This window comes from Otolemur garnettii, unplaced genomic scaffold, assembly GCF_000181295.1.
Source record: "Otolemur garnettii isolate 467f Iridium unplaced genomic scaffold, OtoGar3 scaffold00001, whole genome shotgun sequence".
NCBI classification, from domain to species: Eukaryota; Metazoa; Chordata; class Mammalia; order Primates; family Galagidae; genus Otolemur; species Otolemur garnettii.
In genome coordinates, this window is record NW_003852396.1 from 26,781,717 (window position 1) to 26,803,701 (window position 21,985).

At 42.9% G+C, this 21,985-nt stretch overlaps 1 protein-coding gene across 2 annotated transcripts in view; it reads left to right on the plus strand.

Annotated features, from left to right (window-relative positions):
• The window catches only part of MAP6 (microtubule associated protein 6), an 81,916-nt gene that overhangs the window by 19,501 nt on the left and 40,430 nt on the right, over positions 1-21,985 (plus strand). The gene's annotated exons all lie outside the window — the stretch shown is intronic.

Here is a 21,985-nt window from a genome sequence, read left to right on the forward strand (position 1 = left end):
TTGAGACAGAGTCTCACTACATCACCCTGGGTAGAGTGCCATGGTGTCACAGTTCACAGCAACCTCAAACTCTTGGGCTTAAGTGATGCTCTTGGCTCCGCCTCTTAAGTAGCTGGGACTACAGGCACCTGCCACAACGCCTGGCTATTTTTTGTTGCAGTTTGACCTAGGCCAGGCTCGAACCCGCCCCCCTCGGTATATGGGGCCAGCGCCCTACCCACTGAGCCACAGGCACCGCCCCACATGTGCTTTTTGAACAGAGGAATATTATCAGTTTTGACTTGAAAGATCAGAGATTTCAGAAAGGAGGGTAGCATCTGAGCTGGACCTAGAAGGACCAGTCTGATACCCACAGGCAAAACGGACATCAGAATCTAAACTTGGCAGCACGGTTATCTGAAGGGAAGGGACAAGTGGGAAATGGAGAGCCAGATGTGCATAAGAGGGACCACAGATATCAAGATATGACCAGAGTTCCATGCATGGGAGTGATGGGGGGGACAGAAATGGCTTAGCCTACCAGGGGTCTTCAAACTTTTTAAACAGGGGGCCAGTTCACTGTCCCTCAGACCGTTGGAGGGCCGGACTGCGGGCCCCGGGACGAGTCAGCTGCTAAGCAGGACAGGCAGTGGTGGCAAAAACACCCGGCAGGCCGGATAAATGTCCTAGGCAGGCTGCATGTGGCCTGTGGGCCATAGTTTGAGGACGCCTGGCTAGACCCAAGGCTGGCAAACTTCCTGCGAAGGTACAGATGGTAAATATTTTAGGTTTTGCAGGCCAAGATGCAAAATTAAGGTTATTATGTAGGTACTCGTATAAAAAGAAAGAAAACAAATTTTCACTCACATTTTTATTGCTGAAATTCAAAACATAATACTAAAAATGAAATATAATCTTTCATAATACAAGTCTGCCAATGAGAAGAATTTTTTTAGAGTAGTAACATTTGCTAAATCAGGGTTCAAAGTTAGTATTCCCTTCGATCAAATTAATTGCAAACATTTATCTACAAAACCCATTCTTAGCTCACAACTGAACAAAACACGTAGAGGGTTGAGTGTGGCTCACTGGACAGAATACTGTGCTGCCAAGTTTAGCTTGTGTTTAAGTAGCAAACAAACACCTGAACAGAATGCATGAGAATACTTCCCATTTTTTTTTGAGACAGAGTCTCACTTTGTCAACCTCTCAAACTCCTGGGCTCAAGCTATCCTCTTGCCTCAGCCTCCTGAGTAGCTGGGACTACAGGGGCCTGCCACAATGCCTGGCTAATTTTAGAGATGGGACCTCCCTCTTGCTCAGGCTGGCTTAAACCTGTGAACTCAGGCAATCCACCTGCCTCGGCCTCCCAGAGTGCTAGGATTACAGGCGTGAGCCTTAAGAATACTTCCTTTGACTGTGCCTTACTAAGCTGATCACTTATTCTTCAAAAGTGACATAGTTGTTCTCTTGTTTCCTTGCAACTGAAAAGCAACAGGAAGCTGATGTACATATGAGAGTCTCTTTGTCTTTACTTATAATGGATGACCAGCAAATCTCTTATAGCAACCAAGAATGCAAGGTACAAGGCGTCACCATTGTGAAATAGTATTAGTCTGGCTGCTAGGATGGGTTTGTATGAGGTTCTCCTAGGAGATGGAACAAGGATTTAAAAAAAAAAAAGTAGGCAAGGAATACGTGATATTAGAAAGCATATAGGGAAATAATCAACATGGCTGCAATCCAGCACCCAAAAATAGCACAGAAGAGAGCTACCATGAGGAGATCATTAGAGTCCTCAAGGAAGCCCTGCTCAGCATTTCTCCAGGATCGGTCAGACTGCGAATTGGAGAGAGGCTTGGTGATCCTAACTGCTGAAAATCTGAAATAACAGCACCATTCTCTGAGGAGCCTGTTAGCACATTATAATAGTACTAATCTCAACTGTATTTGCAAGAAGGTAATTTCTTTGCAAGCCCTTAGTAGAGGGCATTACTTTAGTCACTGTTCCTTCAATTCGTATTTGTTAAGCTCTTCCATGAACAAGATACTGAGCTAGGCTCTAAGGGGTATGACTGTCAGGTCTAATGTTGGGGACATCCTGATTTGTTCTGTCAGGAGATATATGATGAAGAAAATGATGATGATTGTGGTGGTGGTGGAGGAGGGGGAGAGAATGAAGCAGAAACATGGATCCTTTTTTTTTTTTTTTTGAGACAGAGTCTCACTATGTTGCCCTCAGTAGAGTGCTGTGGCATCACAGCTCACAGCAACCTCAAACTCTTGGGCTTAAGCAATTCTCTTGCCTTGGCCTCCCAGGTAGCTGGGACAACAGGCACCCACCACAACGCCTGGCTATTTTTTTGTTGCAGTTTGGCTGCGGCCAGGTTTGAACCCACCACCCTCGGTAAATGGGGCTGGCGCCCTACTCACTGAGCTGCGGGCGCCAAGCCAGCATGAATGCTTTTAAAATAAGAAAGGTCGGGTGGCACCTGTAGCTCAAGTGGCTAAGGCTCCAGCCACATACACCAGAGCTGGCAAGTTGGAATCTGGCCCCAGCCTGCCAAACAATGACAACTACAACTAAAAAAATAGCCGGGCATTGTGGCAGGCGCCTGTAGTCCCAGCTACTCAGGAGGCTGAGGCAAGAGAATCACATAAGCCCAGGAGTTTGAGGTTGCTGTGAGCTGTGACGGCACAGCATTCTACCCAGGGCTATAGCTTGAGGTTCTGCCTCAAGAAAAAAAAAAGAAAGAAAGGTCTTCAGAGATAGGGGTTAGTGACGCAGAGGGGAACTGTTTGGGGGAAAAAGCGAAGAACGCAAGGGTAATTAGTAATCATAGCTACTGATCTGGTAGCGATGGTGCAGTGGACTAATCAATCAGAAAGCCTTAGCTCAAATTCCAGCCTTTCTATTTACTATTTGTATGACCTTGGTAAAGTTATTTCAAGTGTCTGAGCCTCAATTTCTTTCTTCAGAAAACAGAGCAACATCATATATATCCTAAGTTATAGGATGTGAGTGTTATATACTGTTAGGTCCTTGCAGTTGTAATTTCTAAATAGTAATACTCGGAAGTGCATGTGAAATCAGAACACACAGGTCTAAACTCCTAGAGAGAGGTCACCCAGTTCTTGGATTAGAACCATGAACATGACAGATGACAAAGTTCATCATGAAATGAGCAGTATAATGTTCAGCAAGGTGTTAAGTACGTAGTCCAATAACTAATGATTAAACACAGCTGTGATAAATTCTTGATGGGGTGGGAGTCCAAGGTGCTATCAGAGCATTCAGTGGGAGCTGACAGGCCAACCTAGAGCAGGAGTGGGAGCTGTCATCCTAGGCCGAGGCATCTGAGCAGAGCCCGAGGGTTGAAGATGAGTGCTGATGCTCGTCTCCTGTGCGTCCTTGGACAAGTCTTGCTTACCTGTTGCCGTCTTCTTTTTCCTTATCTGTCATGGGCGGTTGACCCAGTCCCCTGTAAAGTCCTCAGTGCTAAAGAAAGGCCTTGGTGCCTGACGCTGAAGCAGGGTCTCATTTTGGAGTAGAGAACACAGGTTGGGGGAGGGAGCATCACTCTGATTTAAAATTCTGATGACAATGAAAAGGGAGCTCATGGCCAAGATCCAGTTTCATCCACTCATTACTGCTCTCACACCCTTCTAAGTATCTCATGGCACCTTGTCCAAGAAGCCTTCAAACATTCTCTATTTTCTGTTTTTTAAAAAAGAACTCTAAAACATGCACTAAAAAGAACGATAAAACACATATATTCTTATTGTCCGGAATTTTTTAAATTAACATTTTATCCTATTTGTTTCCAGAATTTTTTGAATTAATTTTTTTTTTTCCAGATAAAATTGTTTCTTGCCCGCTAGACTCAGGCTCACTCTTCTCTTCTTGCCCGCTGGGAGGTCACCACTGTTATGACTGGGGTATTTATACCTCTTTAGCCATGAACTATGTAAATCATTACTCTATGTGGCACCCTAGATTATTCTGTGACTTTATTTTTTTCATAAAACATTACATATTTTGAAAAAATACCAGCACATATCCCTAAATACCCAAACAAATACAGATCATTCTTTGTAATGGCCTTATCATCTGCCACCATATGAATACATCACATATTACTTATTTCTCTGTTTACGTTTTCCTAACTTCCTGTTCCCTGAGTGACGGCTCTCTATGAGTTTGATGTTCTGATTTCATGCACACTTCTGAATATTACTACTTAGACGTTATAACCGCAAGGACCCAGCAGTTTACAGCCTTTCTGATTTCTCTTTATTTAGGTTTTCCTAGTTTTTCACTATCCCCAAAAGTGCTTCAGTGAATATCATTATACATATCTCTCTGCGAGTATGTTAAAGAGTTAGAAGTGAAATTTTTGGATGTTGGATTATGCACATTTTCTATTTTACTAAATGTTGGAAAATTGTTCTTTTCACTAGCTGGACCCATTTATCCTTCAACTAATAGTGTATAAAAGTATCTCCTTTTTCTTATAATGTCAGCCTTGTAAAATGTTAGCAATTTTGCAGTGCAGAGATGTGTTGTTTAATTCATATTTCCATGAAATTAAGAAACTTTTCATATGTTTATTGACAATTCGCATTTTGTCTCCTGTGACTTGCATATTCATACCCAATACCTATTATCCTATTAGAGTGTTATCTTTTTCTTATTAATCTATGTTGATTCTGGTTAATCTTTTTTCCTGTGGCTTATCTTTTACCTCTGTTTACAGTGTCTTTTGTCATGCAGAAATATTTCATTTTCATTTATTCGGTGTGGTTAGTCCTTGCCTTTATGGTTTATTTTTTATTCCTAACTTAAGAAATACTTAACTATCTCAAAGTGATAAAGTCACTATTTTCTTCTGATAGTTTGAAGGCTTTTTTTTTTACATTCAGATATGTAATACATCTGGAATTTATTTTGTGTATATAGTGTGAGATAAAGTACAATTTCATGTTCTTTTATGTAGAAAGGCAGTTATCCCAAATCCATTATTTGTTTGATTGTCATTCTTTTTCCTTTGATTTCAAATGTCCCCACTGTCATATAGCAAGTTCTCTGATTTGTGTGGATCCGTTTCTGGACTCTCTATGTTGTTGTGTTGATCTACTTGTCTAAATAAATCCCACACTTACCTATTTGTTATAGCCTTGTAATAACATTTGAATTTTTAACAGGATGTGTCTCCTTCTTGGGTGTTATTTTTCAGAATTGTCTTAGTCTTTCTCAGGTATTTACCTTTCATATTTATTTTGGACTTGGTTTTCAAGCACTACAAAGAACACTATTGATGTTTTGAGGAGACTTAAGTTTATACGTGGAAGATTGAGCTGAGGATTAGCGTCTCTGTAATGAGTCTTTCTGCATAAACAAGACACATCATTCCATCTACTCAGATCTTGTATATCTTTCCAAAAGGTCTTTTCTTCTAGATTTTGTTACTATTGTTAATGAGATGTTTTCTTTTACCTTTTCTAGTTGCTTGGTGGTATATAGAGACAGTGTTAATTGTTGTATATTTATCTTTTTCCTGTAAACTGGCTGAACTCTCTTATCAATTCTAATATTATTTTCTCCTCTGATTCTTTTGGATTTTTCTATTTTTCATGATTGTTTTTTCCTTCTTTGATCCCTTTCTGTTTTCTATTGAACTGATTACATTTTCTATATTTCCTTCTATGTAGAAGTTACAGATTCTGCTTTTGGGTTTTTTTGGGGGGGGGAGTCAGATGGATTGTTTTTAGTGGCTATCCTTATTTTTAATCTGTACATCTGATTTAAAATTTCAAGTTAATCAAGCTCTACTTCTGCCAGCTTACAGATTCTTGTTGTCTTATGTTTTAGCTCATCTTTGCTTTATAGATCTACAATTTAAAAATACTTAGTTTTAGTTTACTAATATTTGCTCACCATCATTTCTTGAATCCCACCTTGCCTCCTGAAAGCATGTTTTTGTCTGGGCATCTTTATCTTACCCTCATGCTTTAGATAATTTACCTGAGGGAAGAATTCTAGGTAGACAATAGCACTTTGACCACACCGTTCCATTGTATGCTGGCCTTTGGTTTTGCCTATAAGAAGCCTATAATCACTGCAGTAGTCTTTCCTTCTTAGATAATCTTTCCTCCTTGGTTTAAGATTTCCCTTTGTCAGGCAGTGCCTGTAGCTCAAGGAGTAGGGTGCTGGCCCCATATACCAGAGGTGGTGGGTTCAAACACAGCCCTGGCCAAAAACTGCAAAAAAAAAAAAAAGATTTGTCTTTGTTGTTCTGCAATTTATTATAATATAATTAGAGATGGATTTATTTTTATGTATTATGTTTAAGAATCATTGTTTTCCTGAATTTCAAAATGTGTTCCTTTTTCAATTCCATGAGTTTTTCACCTACCATCTCTTCATTCTCTCTATTCTCTTCCCTAGAATTTACATTACATTACAGAAAAAAGTACTTTTTTTTTTTTTTGAGACAGAGTCTCACTATGTCACCCTCAGTAGAATGCCGTGGTGTCACAGCTTCCAGCAACCTCAAACTCTTGGGCTTAAGCAATTCTCTTGCCTCAGCCTCCCAAGTTGCTGGGACTACAGGCGCCCACCACAACACCTGGCTATTTATTTTGTTGTTGTTGTTGCTTAGCTGGCCTGGACTGGGTTCGAACCTGCCAGCCATACAGTGCATGTGGCCAGCACTGTAACCATTGTGCTACGGGTGCTGAGACAAATATCTTATTTCTTCTTAGTATATTGAATTTATTTTTCATATCTCTTTGTGCTTCATTCTGGGTAATTACATCATTCTGTCACTAATTTTCTCAAATATGATGTTTTTGTCATTCATTGAGTTTTTCATTTCCATTTCTCATGTCTAGAAGTTCTACTTGATTTTTTCAAATATTTGTGTTCTATTTTCATTGTGTCTTATTGTTTCTTTATGATTTCTTTTTCTTTGTTTAAGTCTTTGAACATTTTAAGCAGTATAGTCTCCTTTAGGGCATGATACCATCTCATTCCTTGGATGCTCATGGCAGACCATTTCCTCATACAACTTTAAGTTTGTATTATGGATTGTCAAAAGGGGCCTCTGCAGCAATTGTGCTTTGGTTCCTGAGAGGTGTTTCAGGGTTCCACTGGTTCATTTTTACCTTAATTCCTCAGCTTGGAAACTCTATACTCTGTGGATACTGCACAGTAGGGACCCCTACTCATGAGTGACTCTTGCTTAGAGTACAGATGGATTGTGGCAAATCCCCTCTCCCTGTTCCTCCTCCACCCAAAACTCTAACCAGAAAGGGGCATCCTTATACTTCCCTGGGCCAACTACTCCTTGCATAGCGGGGCAGCCTTTGAGCCCTGCTTCATGCAGGAATTTCACTCCCTGACCTGCAGAAGGCCGGGTCTCCTCCCTATGCCTTGCCATTAGAGCTGGTTCTGGGGTCCATCGTGCCTTCTCAGCAGCAGTGGGGTCACACCTCAGGCTTCCTATTCTGACTCAGGAGTGCCTTTGTTCCTGGCACCTGAGAATTCTCTTTCTCTCTTTTGAGCCCATTTCTGAATGTAAAAAAGATTTCCATTTAATTTTCCTATGTTTGATACAGCATTTCTACAGATTTTCACAGGGAGGAAAGCTTAGTTCAGTCAATCAAATTTTCTTTCTTCAATTTTATATGTAAATGATCATATTATCTGCAAATAATGACAGTATTGTCTCTGCCTTTGCAATCTTCCACTTATTTCTTCAATCTGATCTTAAATCACTGTCTAGGAATATTAATACAACATGGCAAAGTTTTTGTCATAGGCTATTGTAGAGGATGAGGAAATACAACATAGTGGTAAACTTTGGCATTAGGAACATCTGGATTGAACCCAGGCCCTGTGACTTAACTCTTCTGGTTTTGTGCAGGTTGCTAACTTTTTTTTTATATTATTTTTTATTTTCACATATACTTGTGATTATTATGCTTCCACTTTTTGCCTTCACAGAATTAAAAAGGCTTCAAATTTACCAACAATAACAATGTTTAAGATAAGGACTAGAAACAAAAACCTCGTAAAGAATGAACGCAGATAAATACATTCAGAAAAGAAATCAGACGATTGCTGCAACGAAGTGTTAAGCAATAATAATAATAGTAAGGCAAAGAAAGTAACATTCACATTGTCAAATAAGAGTAGGACTATTATAGAATGCTTTGAGATTCAGTACAGAGTCATCAGTTAACTTCTTATTTTTTTCTGAAGTCTCAAAAAATAGACAACTAATATTTATAAATAAAAATAAAAGATAATTTCAAAAAGCAGATCATGCCAAATCTTATAGATAATAGAAAAAGAAGAAATACTTCAAAATCATTCTGCTTAATCTGGATACACCTGATATTAAAATTGGAAAAAATATATTATTAGAAAGGGGAAATTACAAACATAATTCCCTTTTAAATGAGGATGCAGTATCCTGTATCCTAAACAACATATTAAAGGTTGCTAACTTTTTGAATCGAGTTTTCTTATTTATTAAATGGAGATAACCATGGTGTTTAACTTGAAAAATTATTTTTAGGATTAAATGAATTAGTACCTGATGGATAATAAAAGTACCACGAATATTAGCTATTAGCAGTAGTAGTTGTGGCAGTAGAAATAATAGTAACAGCTTTGCATATGTTACATCTAGTCCTCACAACTCTGTAGATAGGTATTGTTATCAGAGGCTCAGAGAGGTTGAATACCTTACCATGCTGCCCCTTTGTAGTAGTGATTTGTACACTGCTGCAAAGTCAGGCGCTGGGAAGAGTCTTTGCCAAGACCATCAGTCGGAAACTAAAGGACACGGGGGTCTTGGAACCCATGCCCAGGACTCCCAGAGCAGGCTGGAAGAAAAGCCTGGGGAAGACAAAATTCTGCCTGTCTCAAATCCTGGAGAAGGAGCTTGGAGAGTGAAAACAAGACTATAATCATGCACCTTTAAGAATCAGATTATTGTTTTCTAAGGGGTTGAAAATACAAATTGGTATGTATAGAACCAGAAGCTGCCGACGAGGGGAGCTATTTTTCAAATCATTCATCTATCCCCTCATTCATTCACTGAGGACTGGAGCTGGACGACCTGGGTTCTAATCCCAGCTCTCCTCCTTCACTTTGCACAGACTGTTTAACTAACTTCTCTGGCCTCACATTCCTCATCTATAAAATGAGAATAATCGGCTCGGTGCCTGTGGCTCAAGCAGCTAAGGCGCCAGCCACATACACCTAAGGTGGCGGGTTCGAATCCCCAGCCCGGGCCCGCCAAACAACAATGATGGCTGGAACCAAAAAATGGCCGGCGCTGTGGCGGGCGCCTGTAGTCCCAGCTACTTGGGAGGCTGAGGCAGGAGACTCGCTTGAGCCCAGGAGTTGGAGGTTGCTGTGAGCGTGATGCCATGGCACTCTACCCAGGGGGATAGCTTGAGGCTCCATCTCAAAAAAAAAAAAAAAAATGAGAATAATCATAACACAGGTGTGGGGATTAAATGAGCTAAGGCACGTAGAGCACTTAGTACAGTGCCTAGCACATACCATGTACTCAGGACTTGTTAGCATTTATTATTATTACTTTGTGTGGTATATGTAGTTAAGGGCATTCTCTGAGCTCTGTTTCTGGGACTGCCAGGATGTACTGGTGAGGTACGTGGAACTCGCTGTGGAGGCACGGAAGTGGCCAGTTCTGTCAACTGTGGGTGTCAGGGAAGACTTCTTAGATGAAGTGAGGTTTACCTTCCACACTTACTAAGGTCTTCCTCTGTGCCAAGCTCCTTATGAATCACTGTGAAGCTTAGAAAGTCCGGGGTCCCTGCTGTCAAGAAGGCTTCATTCTGCATGAAGAGAGAAGTATTTAAATCAGGGATTTATAGTGGAGGCTTATAAATGTGCAAAACAAGTGAGATTGGCTGCTGTAAAACACAAAGGGACATCTGCATTGGCGTGTGGGCAAATGTTTAACAACCAGCTATCCAAGAAAAAATATTTATGTGCATAATAATAAATTTTAGGGAAGTAGGGTGTGAACACACAATTTACAAATCATAACCAAATATGGCGCTGTTTATGGTAAATTCCGAAAACCTGTAACTTCAGAGTGACTTTCTATTTCTTACAAAGTTCACCATCGGTTTTTATATTTCCATTGCCAACAATAGTGTCACAAATAGACCACAAATACAGATTGGATTACTACTTGATCCAGCAAGGAGGTCACTCACAGTATTGACAAAGAGGTATAGTTCCGACAGGACTTTGTTTTTTAAGCCAGAAGATGTGTTGTGTGACTGACTCATTGTTGAAATCCTTGAGGTGAACCAAATGCCGCAACAGCTGCCCTCTTGGGTCTAGGTCTGTCCCTTTTGGAATCTATGCCCGCGTCTGTGGTGTATGCTTCGTACATGCCTCATTTGACCGGCTCCATTTCAGCTTTTCACTTGGCCATTCCAGTTATACCTTCTCCTGGGCTTGGCAGGATAGCAACATTTGCCACAGGTCGACTCCCGAAGGGAGAAGGCCTTAGGGCCACAGCAAGAGCACGACATGTGTGTCGTGTTGAGACACTTGTCAGACAGCGAGCAAGGGGATGTTCTTGTCATCATCTTGCTTCTGAGACCAAGACCAGCGGCCCTGAAATGAATATAGACTGATATTTTGTGTATATTCAGGAGAAGGTGAGAGAGATGCAGTGAAGGTGAATGAAGACCCACACCCGACCTTCACTCCTAAGTCAGTGTTGTGGACTTCTTTGTCAATCAAATCATAGTTTTTTAATAATGAAGAAACAGTTCCTCGGTTTTCTATGCTGTTCACAATGTAACAGATACAACCCATTCTAAAGCTCAGCCTGCATTATGAACATTTACTCCATCCTTTTCTTATACCTAGAAAATCAGCAAAATGCATGGTGTCAATGGTCCCAGCACAGCCAATGTCATTCTGGCAGCGTGACTCACTGACCTCAGAGCTGTGCAGTAGCTCGTCATCACCTGTCGTTTCCACCCTAAGATACAGCAGACCGAAAGCGATTGTTGTAGTATTTGTGATATTTGAAACAGCATGAGTTCCTTTTTCAAGGCCAGAACTAAGCACGATCTAGGGAAAGATGTGTGGTTGTGCGTGTGCATGCGCGCGCACGCGCGTGTGTGTTTGTGTGTGTGTTGGGGCAAGGAGTGAACAGAAAGACACAGGGTGCTAGATAACTCAGATGTCCCCTCGGCCTATTCCCCGCCCCAGTGCCAGCAACCATCTGCTCTAGGAGCCGCTTGTCTGGGAGTGGAGGGTATCCATGGGAACCAGTGTGGAGGTTGCCAAGAGGACTCCTGGCTGTCAGCCAGAGGGGAGAATGGAAATCAAGTGGAACTGAAAGTGACAGACTCATGTGTGTTCAATGGAGTGGGAGGCAGTCAGCTGTGAGAGCCAGGGTGGGGCCTGGGTACAGCCAAGCTAGCGTTTGGGCCCCCACAGGAAACCCCCAGACAACTCTAATGACTGCACAGCTGCGCCCAGGAGGATCACTTCAAGCAATTTGAAGGGTAATTTAGTGGTCTCTCTCGCAATCTCTCTCCCGCCCCCCATACCCTCCTTCCCTTCTTCCTCCCTCCCTTAATAGGATATTTGGTAAATAGAGAAGGAAAAGAAGAAAACTTTTGTTTATATTTTAAAAAGAAAATTGTAATTACCTCAAACCCCAGCAGTCATAAGCTGATGCTTTAACTTTTTTGGTTCATCCTTTTTTCTACACATATTTTCTAGGAATCTTAAATGATGCCTTTCCAATTCTACATTCTTCTTTCTGAAAAGTTCGTTTGAGTCAGACGTTTAGCTTTGAGTGAGGTGGCTCTTGCATTTGCACCCCATATCAGCCTGGTCAAAAGCTAATGGTTGAGGCCAAAATGACAATTTGGTCCAAAATGGATATTTCTAAGTGAACGCTACTGTAGAGTCTTAGCCAGAGGCACCCAGTTTAGTCATTTCACCAGTTTTTGAACAGGGTATTTCTTGTGTATTTAAGCAGCTTTGATAAAGCCTTGGGCAGAAAGGAAAAAACACTTCTGGGCGGTGTCTGTGGCTCAAAGGAGTAGGGTGCCAGCCCCATATGCCAGAGGTGGCGGGTTCAAACCCAGCCCCAGACAAGAAAAAAAAACCACTTCCAACAGGGAGAAAGGAGAGGACAGTTGTTTTCCTTAGGTTTTTTTTTTTTTTTTTTTGACAGAGTCCCACTAAGTCACCCTGGGTAGAGTGCCGTGACGTCACAGCTCACAGCAACCCCAGACTCCTGGGCCTAAGCAATTCTCTGGCTTCAGTCTCCCAAGTAACTGGGACTACAGGTGCCCACCACAAGGCCCAGCCATTTTTTGTTGTAGTTGTTGTTGTTTTAGCAGGCAGGGTGCAGAGACACCGGGTTCGAACCCGCCAGCTCCAGTGCATGTGGCCGGCACCCCAACCACGGAGCTACAGCGCTGAGCCATTCCTTAGATCAGTGATTCTCAACCTTCATAATGCATTGTTAAAAAGGGGTAGAGACCCACAGGTTGAGAACTGCTGCCTTAGATATTTTTGAAAGAGCATTAAGATTTAAAATGCTGTATTGGTTCTGGAATGTGACATAATAGAGGGTCATTTCTCATTGTTCCTGTGACTCCAAGAGCATGGGGGCAGGGTAACAGGGGTGTTGGTGAAGAGCACCCCAATGGACCCAGGCAACCACTCATGTTTGAGAGGAAAATGGGAATTCTGTGAGAGAGCAAGAAGCCATTTCAAGCAGAATGTTTCTTAGATTAATTCATGGCTGGATTAGTTCTTTTTCTGATCGATTCATCTAGTTCTGTATGATGTTGAGCAGGACACTGCATGGGAGTGACAACAGCCACCAGGAGAGCCACCTGACAGGCTACAGGGAGCAGAGGAGTGAGGATGGCTCCGCAGAGCACTGGGCAAATCTGGGCCCCATCAGGCCACCTTAGGGGCTCCTGTTCTTTGTTTGGCCTGATAACATCTTTCATAGCCCATCGCACAGAAATACTACAAAGCCAGCCCATTCAAGACACTGTAAATGGCTGGGTTTAGATTACTGGATGTGTTTCTATACTTTTAAAGGTTTCTTTATGAGTCAATTCAGTCTGTTTCCAGGGCACACTGAAAAGCGGGAACTGTGACCTTTTCAACTTGGTGCCAGTGACTACTTTTCTTCCAGAGTTCAAAGGAGCCTGTGATAACTCAGTCACTCCATGTGGTCTGCCATTCACTTTTACATTTTTGCTTGAGAAAAACAACATACAAATTTAGGAGCAGCTTGAACACTGACTTAAAATTCTAATCTGGGTGGGTACCGTGGCTCACACCTGTAATCCTAGCACTCTGGGAGGCTGAGGCAGGTGGATAGACTGAGCTCACAGGTTGGAGACCAGCATGAGCCAGAGCAAAACCTCGTCTCTAAAAATAAATAAATAGCTGGGTGTTGTGGCCGACACCTTTAGTTCCAGCTACTCGGGAGGCTGAGGCAAGAGGATCGCTTGAGCCCAAGAGTTTGAAGTTGCTATGAGCTATGATGCCATGGCACTCTACCAAGGGCCACAAAGTGAAACTCTGTCTCCAAAAAAAAAAAAAAAAAAATGATAATGATAAGAATAAAAATAAAATTCTAATCTCAGGCTACAGACTGTGGCTCATGCCTAATCCTAGCATTTTGGGAGGCCTAGGCCTCTTTGAGGCCAGGAGTTTGAAACCAGCCTGGGCAGAAGCAAGACCCTGTCTCAAGAAAACAAAACAAAACTAACCCCCAAAGTGAACAAAATCACTTAGAGAAGGCTTCACCTAAACTTCTTGACTAACTTTTAAAATTAATTCAACCATTTTTTTTTAATACCTGCAGTGAGTGAAACCCTGAGTTAATCTAAGAGCTGTTCGAAAAAGAGTTTGTCCTCAGGTTGCTTCTTGTTTAGTATGGGAGGCCATTTTAAAGTGTAGGTTTCATTTTTGTTGATATATGGTGATGCCAACAGATCAGGAGACAACTGCCAAGGAGTAGACTGTTTGGCTGGGTGTGGTGGCTCGTGCCTCTTGAGTTCAGGAGTTCAATGCCAATCTGAGCACCACTGGGAAACTCTAAGAAAGGGAAAAGAAAGGAAGGGAAAGGGAAGGGGGAAAGGAAGGAAAAGTAAAGAATGGAAGAGAAAAGAAAACCAAAGATTGTTTGTTTCCAAGTTGAGTACCACTCAGGGCCCGAGGGATCAGGAAGCAGAGGGATGAGGGGGAAATGTGGGCAGGAGGCTTTACTCTGCTCTTACAGTAAGGAATGGGTAAGGCAGGCTGAACAGGTTTAGGATTGCTAGTCTGAATGGTTTGGGTGGACTCTCGGAGGATACAGTCTGTCCACAGTTGTCTGGTATCTGGCCCTGGGGTGATAAGGGCAAGGGAACAGTGGCCCAGTGAGAGCCTGAAAAAGGGTAGTAGTTGGGGAAGGGGCATTGAATTGGTTGGTTCGCATATGAAAGGACCCTCGCAGGCAAGTCCTTCACTGTCCGTAGGAGGTGGCTAGCCCTGGGGTGGTGATGGGGGCATTTTCCCAGGAGGATCAGTAAGACACCAGATGTCAAAACATCATTTAACACAGAGGCAAGGCAGGTGTTTGCTGTTAGCATTGTATAAAGAGGAAAGCTGTAAGAAACAAAGAGAAGCATACTTTGAGTGTTGAGAGGAAGAGAGTCTTTCAAGAATTCCTTGTTCTGGCACAGGCTTAATGAAAGAAGTGGCTTTTCATCAGGGCAGGCCAGGGCAAGGAGCTCAGCTCCACTACTCACTGGCAAGTTGTGTACCCTGGGCAGATTACTTAAACCCTCTGAACCATGTTTATTCTGTTCATATCCCAAGGTTGTTGGGCAAATCAAGTAAATATCTCAGTGTTTCTCTTAATATGCACGGTCCGTGGACCTGCATCAGAATCACCTGGAGTGCTTGTTTGAAGTGCTACTTCCCAGGGCCTAGACTAGCAGGGGTCCTCAAACTTTTTAAACAGGAGGCCAGTTCACTGTCCCTCAGACCATTGGAGGGCTGGACTGCGGGCCCTGGGATGAGTTGGCTGCTAAGCAGGACAGGCAGCGGCAGCAAAAACAACCAGCAGGCCAGATAATTGTTTTAGGTGGGCCGCATGTGGCCCGCAGGCCCTAGTTTGAGGACGCCTGGTAGAGTCTATGGAGGGTGGGACCCAGGAATCTACATTTTGACAAGTACCTCACCACTCCCACCCTAGGTTATTCTTTTTCTTTTGGAGATAGAGTCTTACTATGTTGTACTGTGGTGTCACGGCTCACAGCAACCTCAAACTCTTGGGCTTAAGCGATTCTCTTGCCTCAGCCTCCCAAGTAGCTGAGACTACTGGCGTCTGCCACAACACCCAGCTAACCCAGCTAGTTTTGGTTGCAGTTGTTATTGTTGTTTAGCAGGCCCAGGCCAGGTTCAAACCTGCCAGCCCCGGCGTATGTGGCCGGCGCCCTAACCACTGAGCTACGGGCGCTGAGCACCCTGGATTATTCTGAGGAATATAAACTTTGGAGACCAGCATAGAGAAAACTATGCTAGGTGCATTCTAGAATCTAAAGGGTTAAACACTACACTACTTAAAGGGGTGTTTATGTACTTATTACCACCATACCCTTTATGCACTTCAGTATCTTATACACCTCGGCTTCTTAAACAAGATCTAGGTTTGGGTTGCCTGGCCTAACGTAGCAACAGCTGAGCTGATGTTAAACACACAGGCAACAATAGAGCTGCCTCCCCAGAGCCCTGCCTCCTGCTGCTCTGGCTGTCTTAGGCCAGCTGCAAGGGGAGGCTAACCTTACAGATGTTCTGATATGGCTCAGCTCGGACAGGGATGAAAAAGCCAAGGAACCAAGTCCTCAATCTGCCAGAAGCCTCAAATCACAGCTTGGCCACTGACACAGCTTTGTAATTTCAAAATCCTATTTATCCCCATGGGTTTCTATTTTTACCTCAAATTTTGAAAAATATGAACTGACAGACTAACTGAAAGTGACTTTGGCAGTTTCACAAGAAAATAAATGGGTAAAAGTTATTGAAAAATTGCCAAGCTTATTGGCCTTGCCTAATTGGGCTTTCAGCCAACAGAGGCCACCTGACCTGGTGGTGAGGGAAGGGAATTACGGAGACTGCCACTGAGTCAGCACCAGATGCCACTTGCTCTACCTTGGTGTCGATGTTTTCGATCCTCACAGCAAACCCAGCAGGTACATTTTTCCCATTTCACTTTAAGCTCAGACATAGTCATTCACCCAAGGCTTCACAGGGAGTGAGGTGTGACAGATAAGGCCACTCCGCTCTGCTTAGAGAGCCCTTATTTCCCAGACAGACTGTCTGAGTCCCCAGGGGAGGGAAAGGCTGCTTTTTCCCCTCCTAACTCATTTCTTTTAGAGTACTCTGATGATGTCGCTCCCAGTTTATGAAGTGATAAACTTTGAGTTTACTGATTTTCACAGAGATGATTTTTCTTTTCTTCTTCTTCTTTTTTTTTTTTATTAAACCATAGCTGTGTACATTAATGCAATCATGGCTTCACAGAGATTATTATAAGATCTCTGATGGAAGAACCGAAATCCTGGCTGTGTGCTTTGCTCTACATTCCCCTCCGCACTCCCCTGGTAATTAGACAATAATTATTATGTTGGTAATTATCTCATTAGTAATTTGGTGGGAGAAAGCTCAATGAAAGAATAATGAAAGGGCATCTCTTTATAGCTACCAGATTGCAAACATATACGGTTGTAATGGCTTTTAAACACTCATTAAAAGAGAAAGAAGATTTTCTGCACAATATTTTGAAGTGTCAACACTCTCTTAATTGATTTGTGTTTCTCTAAAAAGATCCAAATCTTTCACGTCTGAAGAGTTCAGTAAATTATCTCTAGGTTGTCTACCAGCTCTAAAATCTAGGCTTCTAGGAGTTGCTTGCTGGTTAGATGGCTGGATGACTCTAATTTCCACAACGTTACCCAGTCTTAACAATCCAGGTTGGTTCTAATTGCTTCTTCCCACTCTTTCCTTGCTCTTTCCTAGTCAGCAGAGCCCTGAACTTTATCTGAAGTTAGGGAAACCCCTTATACTTAAGTCATTGGTTCTATCTTCTTTGATTAGTAGACAGTTAGAAATCAGTAGATCATAGGATCATGAAATGTAGACGTGGTGGTAACTGAGGGATATTTATTCTGTTAAAAAAAGGGAAGGAAGCATACAAAGCAGTTCATGCAGCCCACTTGTCACTGTTCTTCAGAGACATTTCTTTGCACACTTTTGCACAAGAATTACAGAGAATAGAATTGCGTAGACCTTTAATCTTCTCTCTGGTGGATTATAATCTCAGAGAGCTGGACATGGAAAAACCCAGGAAAGCATCTGAAAAAGATATATTGCCCCCCTAACTTGGTGTTCTCAGAGGCGCCCCCAGTGTTGGAATGGCTAAGAACCCAGAGGAAGCCCACCCTGGCGTCTGTTCTGCCACCAGTTTGCTATCCAGGTGACATTGGGTTGGGTAAGGCACCCTTTGTACCCCGTTTTCCTGGAAATAGAATAAAGCTTATAACAGGGGTCCTTAAACTTTTTAAACAGGGGGCCAGTTCACTGTCCCTCAGACCGTTGGAGGGCCGGACTGCAGGCCCCAGGACAATTTGGCTGCTAAGCAGGACAGGCAGCAGCGGCAAAAACACCTGGCGGGCCAGATAAATGTCCTATGCGGGCTGCATGTGGCCTGTGGGCCGTAGTTTGAGGACGCCTGTCATATAGAGTTGAAGTGAGGATTAAATAAGGAGGCTCAGGGAGGTAAAGTGATTTGCCCCCAATTTTATGGATCTGTAGTAGGAAATGGATAATTTAATAAGAGACTCATAATTTTGTTTATTTATTTATTTTTTGAGATAGAGTCTCAAGCTGGGTAGAGTGCCATGGCGTCACAGCTCACAGCAACCTCCAACTCCTGGGCTTAAGCGATTCTCTTGCCTCAGCTCCCAAGTAGCTGAGACCACAGGTGCCTGCCATAATGCCTGGCTATTTTTTGGTTGTAGTTGTCATTGTTATTTGGCAGGCCCAGGCTAGATTCGAACCAGACAGCTTGGTGTATGTGGCTGGCACCTTAGCCGCTTGAGCTATAGGCGCTGAGCCAGAGATTCATCATTTTAGACTCTTTGTTTATTAAATTAATGGATGTAAAGTAAGGGATGTCTATATATTGCTCACGGACACACATTTGATGTCCATTCCAGCAAAATAGATCAGAAATACCCTCACAGGTGGTATTTGGATGAAACTGTATCATTCCATCTAAGTAACATAATTGGACACCCAATCCCTATTTCCTGGGACACCAGAAATGATCACTTTTTTTTTTTGAGACAGAGTCTCAAGCTGTCACCCTGGGTAGAGTGCCATGGCATCATAGCTCACAGCAACCTCAAACTCTTGGGCTTAAGTGATTCTCTTGCCTCAGCCTCCGAAGTAGCTGGGACTACAGGTGCCTGCCACAACCCCTGATTATTTTTTTTTTAATTGTAGTTGTCATTGTTTGGCAGGCCCGGGCTGGATTTGAACCCACCAGCTCTGGTGTATGTGGCTGGCGCCCTAGCCCCTGAGCTACAGTGGCCGAGCCAGAAATGATCACTTTTTATTGATTTCCTTTTAGACTTGAACTTGATATTTCCTCCTTTCTCCCACTAAATGTGGTAGAACCTCTGTAAGTTGACCACCCAAGGCACTGTAACAAACTGGCCAACATACAGAGATGGCCAACATAAGGAACGAGGCCTCTGTACTGGTATGTACATGTGGTGCATGGCTGGATTATAAAAATTAAGTCAACATGGGTGGCACCTGTGGCTCAAGGGAGTGAGGCGCCAGCCCCATATGCTAGAGGTGGTGGGTTCAAGCCCAGCCCTGGCCAAAAACTGCAAAAAAAAAAAAAAAAAAAAAAATAGGTCAACGTAAGCAGATGGTCAGTGCAGGCACGAGGTCAACTATGGAAGTACTACTGCGTATCAAAGCACCTAAAGTTGTAAGCATGCTCTCCTTTGAGTGAATTCCACTAGTCTCTTGCTGAGGTTTGTATTCAGAAGGAAGCATGTGCTAATCTGTTCACCTTTGAATCTGTCTCTTTTTCTTCCTTTTTCGTGTCTGAGTTTTGTTAGCTAATACAGCTACCTCAAACTCTTGGGCTCTAGCAATCCTCTTGCCTCAGCACCCTGAGTAGCTGGGACTACAGGCACTCACCACAAACCCTCGGCTATTTTTAGAGACAGGATCTCACTCTTGCTCAGGCTGGTCTTGAACTCCTGAGCTCAGGAGGTCCACCTGCATCGGCCTCCCAGAGTGCTAGGATTACAGATGTAAGCCACCACACCCAGCCTTTAAAATCACTGTCTTTTTTTTTTGGAAGCCTATGTAAGTTAAGCATTTTGTACTTAAAACCTAGTTATGGAGTCTTTTGATTGAGTTTAGAAAGGGTACAGCTAGGAAGGTGGAACTCAGTGTAGGGCTTAGTTGAATGAATTTTACCTGGCACCCAGAGAAATTTGAAGGAATTTATTTTTAGGACTGACTAGTAGTTCGCAACTATAAAATTCAAGTCCTGATACAAATAGTCTGAAATTTGGCTTATAGTCTGGACTTCTATTATATTCTGTGATATATCAAATAAACCCCCCCCCACCTTTTTTTGAGACAGAATCTCACTTTGTCACCCTTGCTAGAGTGCCATGGTGTCATAGCTCACAGCAACCTCCAACCCTTGGGCTCAAGTGATTCTCTTCCCTCAGCCTCCCAAGTAGCTGGGGCTATAGATGCCTGCCACAATGCCTGGCTATTTTTAGAGACAAGGTCTCACTCTGGCTCAGGCTGGTCTTGAACTTGTGAATCAAGACAATCCAATCCTAGGCCTCCCAGAGTGCTAAGATTATAGGCATAAGCCACTGCACCTGGCCCAATAAAAACCTCTTTTAAAAATTTAAGTAGAATAGGGCAGTGCCTGTGGCTCAGTGAGTAGGGTACTGGCCCCATATACTGAGGGTGGCGGGTTCGAACCTGACCCCAGCCAAACTGCAACAAAAAAATAGCCAGGTGTTGTGGCGGGTACCTGTAGTCCCAGCTACTCGGGAGGCTGAGGCAAGAGAATCGCCTAAGCCCAGGAATTGGAGGTTGCTCTGAGCAACCTTGCTATCTACCAAGGGTGATGAAGTAAGACTCTGTCTCTAAAAAAAAAATTTTAAATAAAATATTCATGATAAATTATATCAGATAAGATACAAAATTATATTAGACATTAACACTCCAGAAAAGATTTTAAAAGATACAAAATTATAGAAACAGATTCATGTCAACTTAATGAGCATCAACTGTGTGCAGTGGGCTATGAAAATTAATAAGTGGGTGATTTCTACCAAACATTCAAGAAAAATTAATACCAATATGTCACAAACTCTTCCAAAAAATAGAAAAGGAGAGGTCATTTCACAACTCATTCTCTAAGGTATTAATTACCCTGATACCAAAACCAGACAAAGACACTAGAATTCATCAGTGAAGGTGGGAGGAGTTCAAGCCGGGAGTCAGGTCCTGGCAGATGGATTTCAGGGAGAGCGTAGAGACAGAAGGCTCAGTCACATGACCCCAAACAATGGTAATGATGATGGAGTTGATGATGGCTATGCAGTGCACACGCATGCTGCGTCACTCTGTACACAGATTTGAAATCCAATTGTGTGCTTTTCTCAAGCTTTCTTCTCTAACATAGGACCCAGTCTTGAGCTTGGCCTAGATAGCTCATTGCTTTGGATAACAGGAGAGATTGAATTCAGTGTGTGACTCGTGAACAGGAACTGAGACTTCTGCTCCTATGTCAACAAGACATAGTTGCGTTGCCTTTTCCTTCTCTCTCTCCCCACTTTCCCCCCTCAGCTGACACTTCCCTCCCCATTATGCCCTCACTCTCATTTAATGACAGTTCCCTCCAAACAACACCATCAGTGTACCTGTTATAGATGTAGATGAAGTTGTTTGGTATGACTACCCCAGTTTACACTAACCCTCTGACAAAGAATCAAGCGATGGCCGTGGTGGGATAAGCCTTTCCCAATCCTTTTGGTCTCAAAACAATGGAATACATTTTGTGTCCGTACGTATTTAGAGCAAAACATTTTTTTCTTTTTTGTGACAGAGCTTCACTTTGTTACTCTCGGCAGAGTGCTATGGCATCACAGCTCACAGCAACCTCAAACTCTTGGGCTTAAGTGATCCTCTTACCTCAGCCTCCTAAGTAGCTGGCACTACAGGCATCTGCCACAACTCCTGGCTATTTTAGAGTGTTGCTCTGGCTCAGCTTGGTCTTGAACTTGTGAACTCTGCCCCCCTCAGCTTCCCAGAATGCTAGGATTACAAGTGTGAGCCACAGTGCCCTAAAGTAAAGTATTTTGCCCTTGGTAATGGAATCTTTATTAAGTACATGATAGCAGAATTAATTCAGAAAAAAATGTATTAAGGATATCAAAAAAGTTCTCATCCTGGGAACCACTTTTGTTGGCACAGGTTGCTGGAGTCTCAAACAGGCAAAAAGAAAGTCCCAGCTTGTTGTCCTTAAGGGTTTGCCCTGCCACTTACCTGCTCTATGACAGATGAGGGAAGGAAGGAGTCCTCACCTTATGGCATTGCTGTGGGGATTAAGGGCAAGGACATGTTTTTTTGTGAAGCATGTGGCACACTGGGCCCCGACATCCACTCCTATCGCCTCAGTCTCAGGATGCTACCTTGATGGCCTGCACAGCTGACACATAAAGAATGCAGGACCCTGATGAGAAGGAAGCTTCCTTTGAAATATTAATTGCTTCCCTCAAAGACTAGGAGTTTTGAAGGGCTTTGTTTGCTCAGCTGAATGCTGGTAACACAGGCAGGTCACTTCACCTTTCTGAG